The following is an 11,059-nucleotide window of genomic DNA, read 5'->3' on the forward strand; positions in this document are numbered from 1 at the left end:
AAGTCTTAGGGTTAAGTCTTAAATCTTAGGTTTAAGTCTCAGTGTTGAGTCTTAGGGATAAGTCTTTGAATTAAGTCTTCAAGTTTTGTCTTAAGGTTTAACCTTAAGTTTACGTCATAGGGTTAAGTCTTAGGGTTAAGTATTGAGTGTAAATCTTAAGGTTACGCTTTAAGGTTAAGTCTTAATGGTACATCTTAAAGTTAAGTCTTAGCATTAAGACTTAGGGTTAAATCCCAGGGTTAAATTTCAAGGTAAAGTCTCAAGGTTAAGTCTCAGGGTTACGTGGTCAAGTTGTGTCTTAGGATTCAGTCTTAGGGTTAAGTTTTGAAGTTAAACTTGAGGTTAAGTCTTAGGGTTAAGTCTCAGGATTATGTCTTAGGGATAAGTCTTAATGTGAAGTCCTAATTTTAAACCTTAAGCTTAAGTCTTAGGGTTAAGCCTTAAGGTTAAGTGTCAGGGTTAATTCCTAAAGGTTAAGTCTTAAGTTTACATCTCATAGATTGAGCCTTAGGGTTAAGTCTTCATCTTAAGTCTTAGGGTTAAGTCTTAGAGTACAATCTTGAGGATAAGTCTTATGGTTAAGTCTCAGGGTTAAGTCTTAATGTTAAGTTTTAAGGTTGAGCCTTAAGGTTAAGTCTTAGGGTTACGCCTTAGAGTTATGTCTTGGGGATAAGTCTTAGGGCTAAGTCTCAGGATTAAGTATCAAGGTTAAAGCTCAAGGATAAGTCTCAGGGCTACGTTTTAGGGTTAAGTCTTCAGGTTAAATCTTAGGTTTAAGTCTCAGTTTTCAGTTTTAGGGATAAGTCTTATGGTTACGATTCACGGTTAAGTCTCACGGTTGAGTCTTAAGGTTAAGGCTTAAGGTCAAAACTTAACCTTAAGACTTATTGTTTAGACTTAGGATTAAGTCTTATGGCTAAATCTCAGAGTTAAGTCTTAGGGTTAAGTCTTAAAATTAAGTCTTAATTATAAGTGTTAAACTTAAGTCTTAATGTTAAGTCTTAGGGTGTAAGTCTTATCATTAACTTTTAAATTTAAGTTTTAACGTTAAGTCTTAATGTTAACTCCCAAGCTTAAATCTTAACGTTAAATCTTAGGGTTAATATTATGTTTAACTCTCAGTGTTAAATCTCAAGGTTGAGCCTTACGTTTAAGTCTTAGGGTTATGTCTTATGGTTGAGTCTTAGCGTTAAGTCTTAAGGTTAAGTCTTAGAGTTAGGTTTTAGGGTTAAGTCATAGGGTTAAGTCGTAGCGTGAAGACTTACGGTTATGTCTTAAAATTCAGACTTAGGGTTTCGTCATACCTATCATAGGGTTAGGTAATGACTAGTAATTCAAAAACAGCCATGCAATTGTCCATGTTCCAGAAACACGTCTTTTCTGGCTGTTGCAAAGGCCCCAGCAATGTCCATAACTTACAGCCAATTAAATTCTTCTGAAAAATTTGTGTTAGTTTCCAATGAAGAATTAACGGGTCATATGAAAAATGGTAAACAGCTTCTGAAGTGCTGCTTCTTTGTGTCTTGCAGATGAGTAATACTGCAGCATTACACTGAGGCCAGTAAGGTGCTCCCCTTCCATCTTCCCAAGCTGGGAACTACTCTCTACAGGATAGTATCAAAGTATACGCACATTTTAAAGTTAGGAGAAACACTCTGAGTTATTAACAACTAATGTTTTTTCTCATATTACAGCAGCTATCCAGCTAGAGAGCACAGTGTAAGGTTTAAAACCACTATTTCACAAGAAAGTACATCCAAGCATACCTTAATAAGCTGGGCCAGAGAAAGAGGTGCGGAAGAGTCGCCAATCTATTCAGAAAAATTAAACACATATTCAAGTTCTACATACACGCCTACTGCTGTATGAAAGCCCGCACTATATCCTCTGAGTGCCACTTAAAGAGCCACCTCCAAGCCAGTGGAATTTGGATTTGTTCAGAACAAAGTACAAACCTTAAAGGGCTGAAGTATGCCTGCGTTGTTAATGAGAAGAAACTAAAGTAACCAACCCCTCTTGAGATCAATCTATCGCTCAGGATACCTCAGAGGGGGACCCTGGTCAAATGCTCACAACTGCTTAAAAGACGGAGGGTCAAGGAAGCTGTCCATTTTCAGCTCAAAAGGATCTAAAAAAAATATTTCCATTTATTTGAGAAGGAAGTGTCACTACAGGAAACATTGTCAGTGCAGTTTATAAATTAATCAGTTAATAGCTCAACATTTTCTAAATGCACACAGGTATGGTTCATGAACGCAGTATAGTTTTTGCGCTGTCTTTCATTTACTTTCATTAGACCCCAAGTTCATGAATTTCTAGATTAAGTTATCCTAAGAGCTTACAAAGTGATCAGATCCCGTGACCTAGAGCTCGTGTAATGCATCACACCATTCGAGTGAAGAAAAAGCAGTTATACTTACAGATGAAAACCAAACACCACCGCAAAGTAAGGTTTGTACTATGAGGGCTATTTTGAAATGCATCGTTGCACGTAGCATTCCACCCAAGGGCCAAATGGAGATCTAGGCCATTACCAGTCAAGTATCTCCTCGAGTTACTTATTCATGTCTTAGCAGCAGAACGACTGTTGCTAGGTAGGGCCTGGCGGCCGGAAGATCTCGCGCTGTACAGAAACACAGGGCCCCCCTCCAGGTAGCCAACAGCTTTTGGTTTATGATGTAAGCAGACGGAAGTGACATTGTAAACCTAGGCTATATAGTGCCGCGTCGTTCAGCAATAAACGCCATTTGCCATCCACCACATTGGTGTCTGTGAGCTGATGGACCGCGTGGCCAGGGGTCGGCCGCCGTGCCGTTCCTGAACCAGGTCACCGCGTGCCTCAAAAGGCAACAAGTGGTGCCGAAACCCGGGAAAATCACCTGGAGTCGGGTGAACGGCGGCCGGAGCGGCAGGACCAGCCCGGCGGGGAGGACGCTCCCGGACCAGCCAAGAGGATGGAAGCTCTTGCGAAGGTCGTATTACAGCTGCATAAGCAGTGGGGTATTGACTGTAAGCCCAAAGATTTTACTCTCGCAGTCGCGAGACTTTTGGAGCTGGGGGCCATTGACCAGCCGGTGGATATACTCCACCCAGATGTGTGGGACAAATGTTCCCGTGCTTTATGCGATGAAACAATGTCTACTGGTAGTGGGAAAAATCTGAAAGCGTGGGGGAAAGTCGTCCAGGCTCTCCAAAAAGCTAGACACGAGCAGGAGACCTGGAAAGCTGCCAGGGATTTTCTGTTAACCACCCCACAGGTGGGAATTGGGGCGGCTACGCAAACCTCACACCCCCCGGCTGAGGAGGGTTCCGTCGACCCTCAAAGCCGACAGAAAAGTGACGCGCCCACTCAGCGTCCGAAAGACTCTAACATCTTCAGCTCGCCCACAGACTCCTCGGCGAACTCCTTTTGGGGCAAACTGGCGGCAGAGGCCAGGGGTGCTGAGGCGAAAGCCGAGGCTGAAAATACACGGATTGAACCACCACCATATGTGCCCCAAGATGGCGCCGAGCAGCAAGAAGAAGGGCGGGGCGAGACCGCCCCCGGCGGGAGCAGGGGGGGAGCGCTAGAGTTAACAGGCGCACACAGAGGAGAGGGGGAGGAGAATGGGAAGGAAAAGAGTGATTGGCATGACCAAAAAAGGGAAAAGAGCACGAGTGAGGGGCAGAAAGCTAATCAGAATGACCCTCCCCAAAACCGTCCTTATAAGGCAGGCGCCTCCCCAAGCGGAAGGCAGGGCGGGCAAAAAGGGAAAGAACCGCCCAATTACACAAGAAAGGGGAGGGGCCGAAGCCCGACCACATACCACCAACACCCGGAAGAGAGCAGTCAGTCGGACTCTGACTCCGGCTCAGACTCTGCATGGGAGACTTGGCTTGCAAATACAAAGACCAAAATATCACCACTCACGGAAAAAGAAAAACAGAAGGGGACAGAAATTACTCTCACTGATTGGAGAAAAATACAAATTGCATGTGCCGATTGGGCCCCATCGGACGCACTAGCATTCCCGGTCCGAGTGACGGACGGGGGACAGAGGGTTCATTTGCCCTTAAGCCCTAAGGATATACAAGCGATTGTTAAAGCAATCGCGGGCAAAGGACTCAATTCGGCCATGGTCTCCACCCTCATATGTTGGGGCTCTTGCTGTATTGAATGATTATACTGAACTTTGAAGCAAGTGGAAAAATACTGAAGAAATAAGACGAGGCCACGACCAGAACAGTGGAATGAAGAGGGAGGAACAAATTGCAGATGCTTGCACAAAACCAGAGCCAGCAGGACGCGATAAGAGGAGCTGGGAAACGGCAGAAAAGAGCCTACGTGCCAGAATGAGCAGAAACAGAAATCTTGCCAATAAACAATTGTTAACCAATCATATTATTATACGCTTGTAAGATAGCCAATCACATTATCGCACGTTTATAGAATGCCTTATAAAAGTGTACCTGGTTTGTACAATAAACGGATCAGATCTTGAACTCCATGAGTATTTGAATCTGACTCCCGCTCGCCCGAAATGCCCGCAGCACTCATAGATGGGGTTTTTGGGGGAGATGATTTGCTCCTGTTCAATATAAAACAGACCTGTAGGTTGATTTTTGACGGGGCAGGGATGATTGTGTTTAAACAAGAATGGGAGGAGAACTGTGCAAGGCAGTTAGCCCGAGTAACCGGAGCGGATCATCCGCTACACGGCTCCAGCCTACAGCGGTTGATGGGTACAGACCCAACAATGATTACCCCCCAAGCACAAGCCCAGGGCCTGCGGGCCCATGAAGTTATGGCAACCACCCGTGCAGCTAGAGAGGCTATTCGCACAACCTCTAGAGTTGTTGCCAAGCCATCGCCATGGTCCACAATAAAACAAAAAGAAAGCGAGAGTTTCACACAGTTTGTAGATCGCCTCCAAGCAGCAGTCGATTCCTCGACCCTGCCCCCAGAGGCAAAAGGCCCGGTTGTCGCAGACTGTTTGCGGCAACAGTCTAATCTAAAACCCAAGGAAATCCTGCGATCGCTGCCACCTGGGTCAAGTCTCGCAGACATGATTAAACATGTAGTGAGCGAGGAACACCTGGCCCCAATCCAAGTGGCCGTTCGTGCACTGGCTAGCGTGATGATATGCCCCAAATGTGGCCAGCCAGGCCATGCGATGATTAATTGCCCCCAATCAGGAGACCTGCCAACAGCACTCCCCCCGCAAAACCGATCTAAAGGACCATGTTGGGCCTGTGGAAAGAGAGGGCACCTCGCGAAGGAATGCAGACTTAAAAAGCAGGGAAACGGGAAGGGGAGGGGGCCCCTGGGCCGCACACAGCCCTCTCCCACTTGGGATGTCAGGCGGCCCCATTACACCAACCCCAGACAGGGGGGGTCACTCCCGAACCTGTTGCCCCCGCAGGAAGCAACCAACTTTATGGCCCAGCCAACGACCCCACAAACCTGGCCTCCGTCCCAGGGACAGCAGGGACCGCCCGGTGGGGGCGAGACCCCTGGGTGGCCCTGGCAGTAAGGTGTGACAACCCGCCAGTGGTGTGGGGGATTTGTTCCCTCCATAATTCCCTAAATGGTACCACCATCAGTATCCCCTTTTTGATTGATACCGGAGCAGATGTTACAGTCATTCCTGAAACGAGCTGGCCCCCACCTTGGAAATTGGAAGACGCCTCCATGGTGGGCGGAGTCGGGGGATTAACCCGAGCTCGGAAAAGTGCTCACTTGGTAGCAATCACGCTCCACACAGAAAAGGGACCAGAAAAGACCATTACCCTCTTCCCATACGTCATGTCAGGAGTCCCACCCCTGTTGGGAAGGGACACCCTAGCCTTATTAAAAGCCAGAGTGACAAATTTACAGTAAGGGCCACTGCCGTACACCCACTTCCACCGATCAGACTGACATGGAAATCATCCGACCCAGTCTGGGTCGAGCAGTGGCCCCTGTCAAAGCCTCGAATGGATGCCCTTCTTGAGTTAGTTGACCACGAACTGCAACGAGGTCATATAGAGCCTTCCACTAGTCCATGGAACACCCCAGTCTTTGTAATACCCAAACGAGCAGGCGAGGGGTTTCGTCTCCTCCATGACCTGCGTGAGGTAAACAAAAAAATCCAGCCAATGGGTCCAGTTCAAACACTGTTGCCCATGAACTCCATGGTTCCGGAGGGACAACCTTGTGCTGTCCTTGATATTAAAGATTGTTTTTTCTCAATACCTCTGCATGAGGCGGACAAAGAGCGGTTTGCTTTTTCTGTAGTGTCTCCAAACAGCCAACGCCCTAACTTGCGCTTCCAGTGGAAAGTGCTGCCCCAAGGAATGATCAATTCACCCACTATCTGTCAAATCACAGTGGATCGAGCACTGGCACCGGTACGGCGCAGTGACCCGACTGCGACTATCATTCAATATATGGATGATATCCTGATTGCCGCACCATCAGGCAATCAGGTAGACCACCTGGTGACAATCATTTCAGAAACCCTCAAGACAAACGGGTTTGAAATCGCGAGTGCAAAAATTAAGAGGACCCTGTGTCAGTTTCTAGGGAATGGGAATCACAAGTTCTTATATAACACCTCCTCAAATAAAAATCCGTCGAGCCGTTAAAACACTCCATGATATGCAACAGTTAGTGGGGTCTTTGCAATGGCTCCGCAATGTTGTCCTGATCCCTCCCGAAATCATGGCCCCCCTGTATGATCTTTTGAAAGGGAAACACCCATGGGAACAAAAAACTCTGACGACAGAGGCAGTAAACTCTCTCGACTTTATCGAACAACAGGTGTCATCAAACACACTCGCCAGGTGGAACCCAGCTATGCCACTCGATCTGTATGTGCACTTCACAGAAGGGGGGGGAGTAGGAGCGCTGGCCCAAGGCCCTCCTGAAAAAGCTCAGCCAATACAATGGATAGTCCTGGGAAAAACGTCACGCGCTTTCTCTCCAGGAGTCGAGTGCCTCGGTAACCTCATCATGAAAGGCAGGAAACTCGCCCTAAGGCATCTGGGCATTGAGCCAGCCAGAATATACCTACCCTTTCGCAAACAGCTCCCAACACAATCAGTGACAATGTCAGAATATCTAGCTATAGCCCTCACCGGATTTGGGGGGGAAGTCGGGTATGCCACAAAGCCCCCCTGGACTCAAATGCTAGCTATTGTCGACGTCGACCTCCCACAGAAAATCATGGACCAGCCCCAACAGGGACCAATGGTCTTCACAGACGCATCCTCAGCGACCTCAACTGCGGCAGCAGTATGGCAGTCGGGAGGAGAATGGCACTGTGTCAAAATGACCGATCGTGCGATCTCCGTCCAACAGCTGGAAGCAGCAGCTGTAGTGCTGGCATGCGGTCTGTTCCCAACAGAACATCTCAACATAGTAACTGATTCAATGTTTGTGGCCAAGCTTTCCTTAGCCATGTCAGGGCCCGGCGTGTCAACATCCACAATAGCTCTGATGCTAGAAGAAGCACTTTTTTCCCGAAAGGGCACTATACCGGTTATCCATGTCAACAGCCATAACCCAATCAAAGGGTTCTTCCAAATCGGCAACGACAAAGCAGATGCCACTGCAAAAGGGTTGTGGACACTGAAAGATGCCCGCCAATTACATGAGTCCCTCCACATTGGAGCTAAAGCATTAGCAAAGAGATGTGGGATCTCGGCCACTGACGCGAAACATATAGTAGCTACATGTCCCCACTGTCAAAAAGCACCATTGTGGTCTAGCGGAGTCAACCCCAGAGGTCTTAAAGCCGCTGAGGTGTGGCAGACAGATTTTACGCTCTGCCAATTGCTAAAACCTCGAGCATGGCTAGCAGTAACTGTAGACACATATAGCGGGGTGATCGTAGCGACACAACACCTTAAGACCGACGCTAAGGCAACCATCCAACATTGGCTAACAGCCATGGCGTGGCTTGGCATCCCTAATCAGATCAAAACGGACAACAGCCCAAATTTTGTGTCTAAATCAGTCCAGGCATTCGCTCTGAAATGGGGTATTACTCTGATACACGGTATCCCATATAATAGTACAGGACAAGCCATAGTCGAACGGGCAAATCAAACTCTGAAATCTAAATTAGAGGTATTAGCAAAACCAGAAGGTTTTACCAACGTCATTCCCTCAAGGGACCAGGCACACTTATTAGCAACAGCCCTGTTAGCTTTAAACCAGTTCTCCAGGGGAGACGAGGTGAATAGCCCTGCCCAGAAGCACTGGGCCACTCGAGCGCTAGAAGAAGGTCCGTACGTCATGATCAGAAATGAGCTAGGAGAGTGGGAACAAGGGTGGAAATTAGTTCTGACAGGGCGAGGGTATGCTGCGGTCAGAAAAGATAACAGAATCAAATGGTGTCCACTTAAGTCTATCAAGCCAGACCTCCAGAATAAAACTAATGAAAACTGTGAGTTTTTATCTGCAGGACCGGATCATCGGACACCCCCGTAACCAGTATACCCTGGTGACAAGAGAAGACGACGAGTCGGCAAGCGGCCTGTCCGCATCTGAGAGCTCTGCACCGGCGGAGTCCAGACAACGGCGAAACAGCTCCCGCAAGGCGGGGCTGCGATGTTTTTGTGTGATCTCAATTTTGGGGTTCATAACGCCGTCTAGCGGCTTGTATGAACATCAGCCATGGGAATGGGTACTGGCAAGATGGGAGGACCAAAAGATACTGCAAAGGATAGTTACCCCGGGATCCCCTAGTTTTCAAGTATATCTCTGTGACCTAATCCTCTCAACCCCCTGTTCGAACACTATAATGTATTATATGTGTCCCAGCTCTAACCCCGGCAAATCTTACTGTAACGTCCCTTATCAGTATTACTGTTCTCGCTGGGGCTGTGAAACCATTGCATCTGGCTGGAAGGTAGCGAAACCAGACCCGTTTCTTAAAACCAGTTGGGGACCAACAGGCTGCACCCCTAGGAGACCAAGTGGGATGGAAAGGACAGTATGCCGAGGGAAATGTGACTGCCAACATATTTTCTTAAACGTAACCAATGAAAACGACCTAGGATGGACCATCGGCAAAACTTGGGGCGTTAGATACTGGAAACCTGGCACAGATAGGGGGGGACTGTTTTTTATTAAAAAACAGGAAGTAAAAAGCGGAACAGCGATTGGCCCCAACGTCGTGATCAAAAGTGATAACCAGCAAAGAAAAGAAAACTTGCAGACTGCCATGCCCGCCCCAGCCGATCCCTTACTAACCAAGCAGATAGTTCCCTCAAGCCAACCTAACATGAACCTTCACCATTTACGCGACAAGCCATTTTTTAGCGTGTTAGATGCCACCTTTCGGTCGCTGAATCAGTCAAACCCGGATCTCATGAATTCCTGTTGGTTATGTTATGACGTGTATCCCCCCTTCTACGAGGGCATTGCCCTTGATGCTTCCTTTGATTATTCATCAGACAGCAATCCAACCCAGTGTAGGTGGGATACACCATGGAAAGGAGTTACCTTGAACTAAGTCAGGGGCCTGGGCATATGTATTGGTAATGTCGCCCTAGCAAGCTGGGATAATGCTGTCTGCGCAAGAACCATTGCGGTTGACAAGACCCGTAAATGGGTGATCCCATCCGCACCCGGAATGTGGATCTGCCATCGATCAGGAGTAACCCCCTGTGTGTCCCTCAAAATTTTTGACGATTCTGCTGACTTTTGTGTACAAATTCTGATTGTTCCTAGGATCCTATACCATCCAGAAGAAGAAATGTACCGCTACTGGGGAGAAGCCAATAGCAGGCTTCAAAAAAGAGAAGTACTGACAGCTGTAACAATAGCAACGCTGCTTGGTTTGGGAGCAGCCGGCACGGCCACGGGAGTGACCTCCCTAGTGACCCAGCGACGAGGCCTGCCTCAACTGCAAGCTGCCATCGATGAAGACCTACAAAAAATCGAGAAATCCATTACCTTTTTGGAGTAATCCCTCTCCTTGCTATCAGAGGTTGTTTTGCAGAATAGACGGGGATTAGACCTCCTGTTTATGCAACAAGGAGGCCTCTGTGCCGCCTTGAAAGAGGAATGTTGCTTCTATGCGGACCACACCGGCGTAGTTAGGGACTCAATGGCCAAATTGAGAGAGAGATTGGCTCAAAGAAAAAGAGACAGGGAAGCCCAACAAGGGTGGTTTGAATCATGGTTTAAGCAATCTCCGTGGCTAGCCACCCTGATATCCACCTTGGTAGGTCCGATTGCAATAATCCTGCTGACACTGATCTTCGGACCCTGTATATTAAACAGGCTTGTGTCCTTTGTCCAGAGCCGGCTAGAAAGGGTCAACATCATGTTTGTAGAACACCAACAACTGCTTTAAAAATGTACTTGATCAGTATTTCCCCCGATTCTCCCTGGCTCTCCCCAAATATCCCAAGCTACACTCCATTACCCCCAGTCGCTTCCCAAGTGCCAATTGCTCAGTGTGCCTTATCTTTGTACTCTTTTTTAGAAATATTTTTACTATTTTAGCCTGTTTAGTTAAGCATGGGGTGGGGGGAAATGTTGCTAGGTAGGGCTTGGCGGCCGGAAGATCTCGCGCTGTATGGAAACACAGGGCCCCCCTCCAGCTAGCCAACAGCTTTTAGTTTATGATGTAAGCAGACGGAAGTGACATTGTAAACCTAGGCTATATAGTGTCGCGTCGTTCAGCAATAAACGCCATTTGCCATCCACCGCATTGGTGTCTGTGAGCTGATGGACCGCGCGGCCAGGGGTCGGCCGCCGTGCCGTTCCTGAACCAGGTCACTGCGTGCCTGTGAAGGCAACAGACTGTGTTAGATTAAATTGTTTGCAGTAGTCATTGTATTAAATTAATTGTAATTGGCTACAATGCTGGCTTATCTGTTTTTGAGTTTGCTGCCCAATCTTTAAATCCTGGTAGGCTGACAAATGGGACAAGCTGGTTAGAGGAATGAGCCTCTTTCCAGGGAAAGCTCCACTGACTTGAACTTTAAGCCTAAACTATCACCTTACTGCGTTTACTTTGTGTGTGTTAATGCTTACCTGATAAATATATTTCAGTTGATTTATCAGTTTAGTTACAAGTTG

General features: G+C 47.5%; 1 long non-coding RNA gene across 1 annotated transcript; it reads left to right on the top strand.

Annotated features, from left to right (window-relative positions):
- Window positions 1-4,541: 4,541 nt before the first annotated feature.
- LOC308062061 lies at window positions 4,542-10,683 on the top strand. Its single transcript, XR_013927458.1, has 2 exons — window positions 4,542-4,835; window positions 9,186-10,683. It is a non-coding gene; the product is annotated as an uncharacterized lncRNA (long non-coding RNA).
- Window positions 10,684-11,059: the final 376 nt, after the last annotated feature.

This window comes from Falco punctatus, assembly GCF_963210335.1.
Source record: "Falco punctatus genome assembly, chromosome: 4".
NCBI classification, from domain to species: Eukaryota; Metazoa; Chordata; class Aves; order Falconiformes; family Falconidae; genus Falco; species Falco punctatus.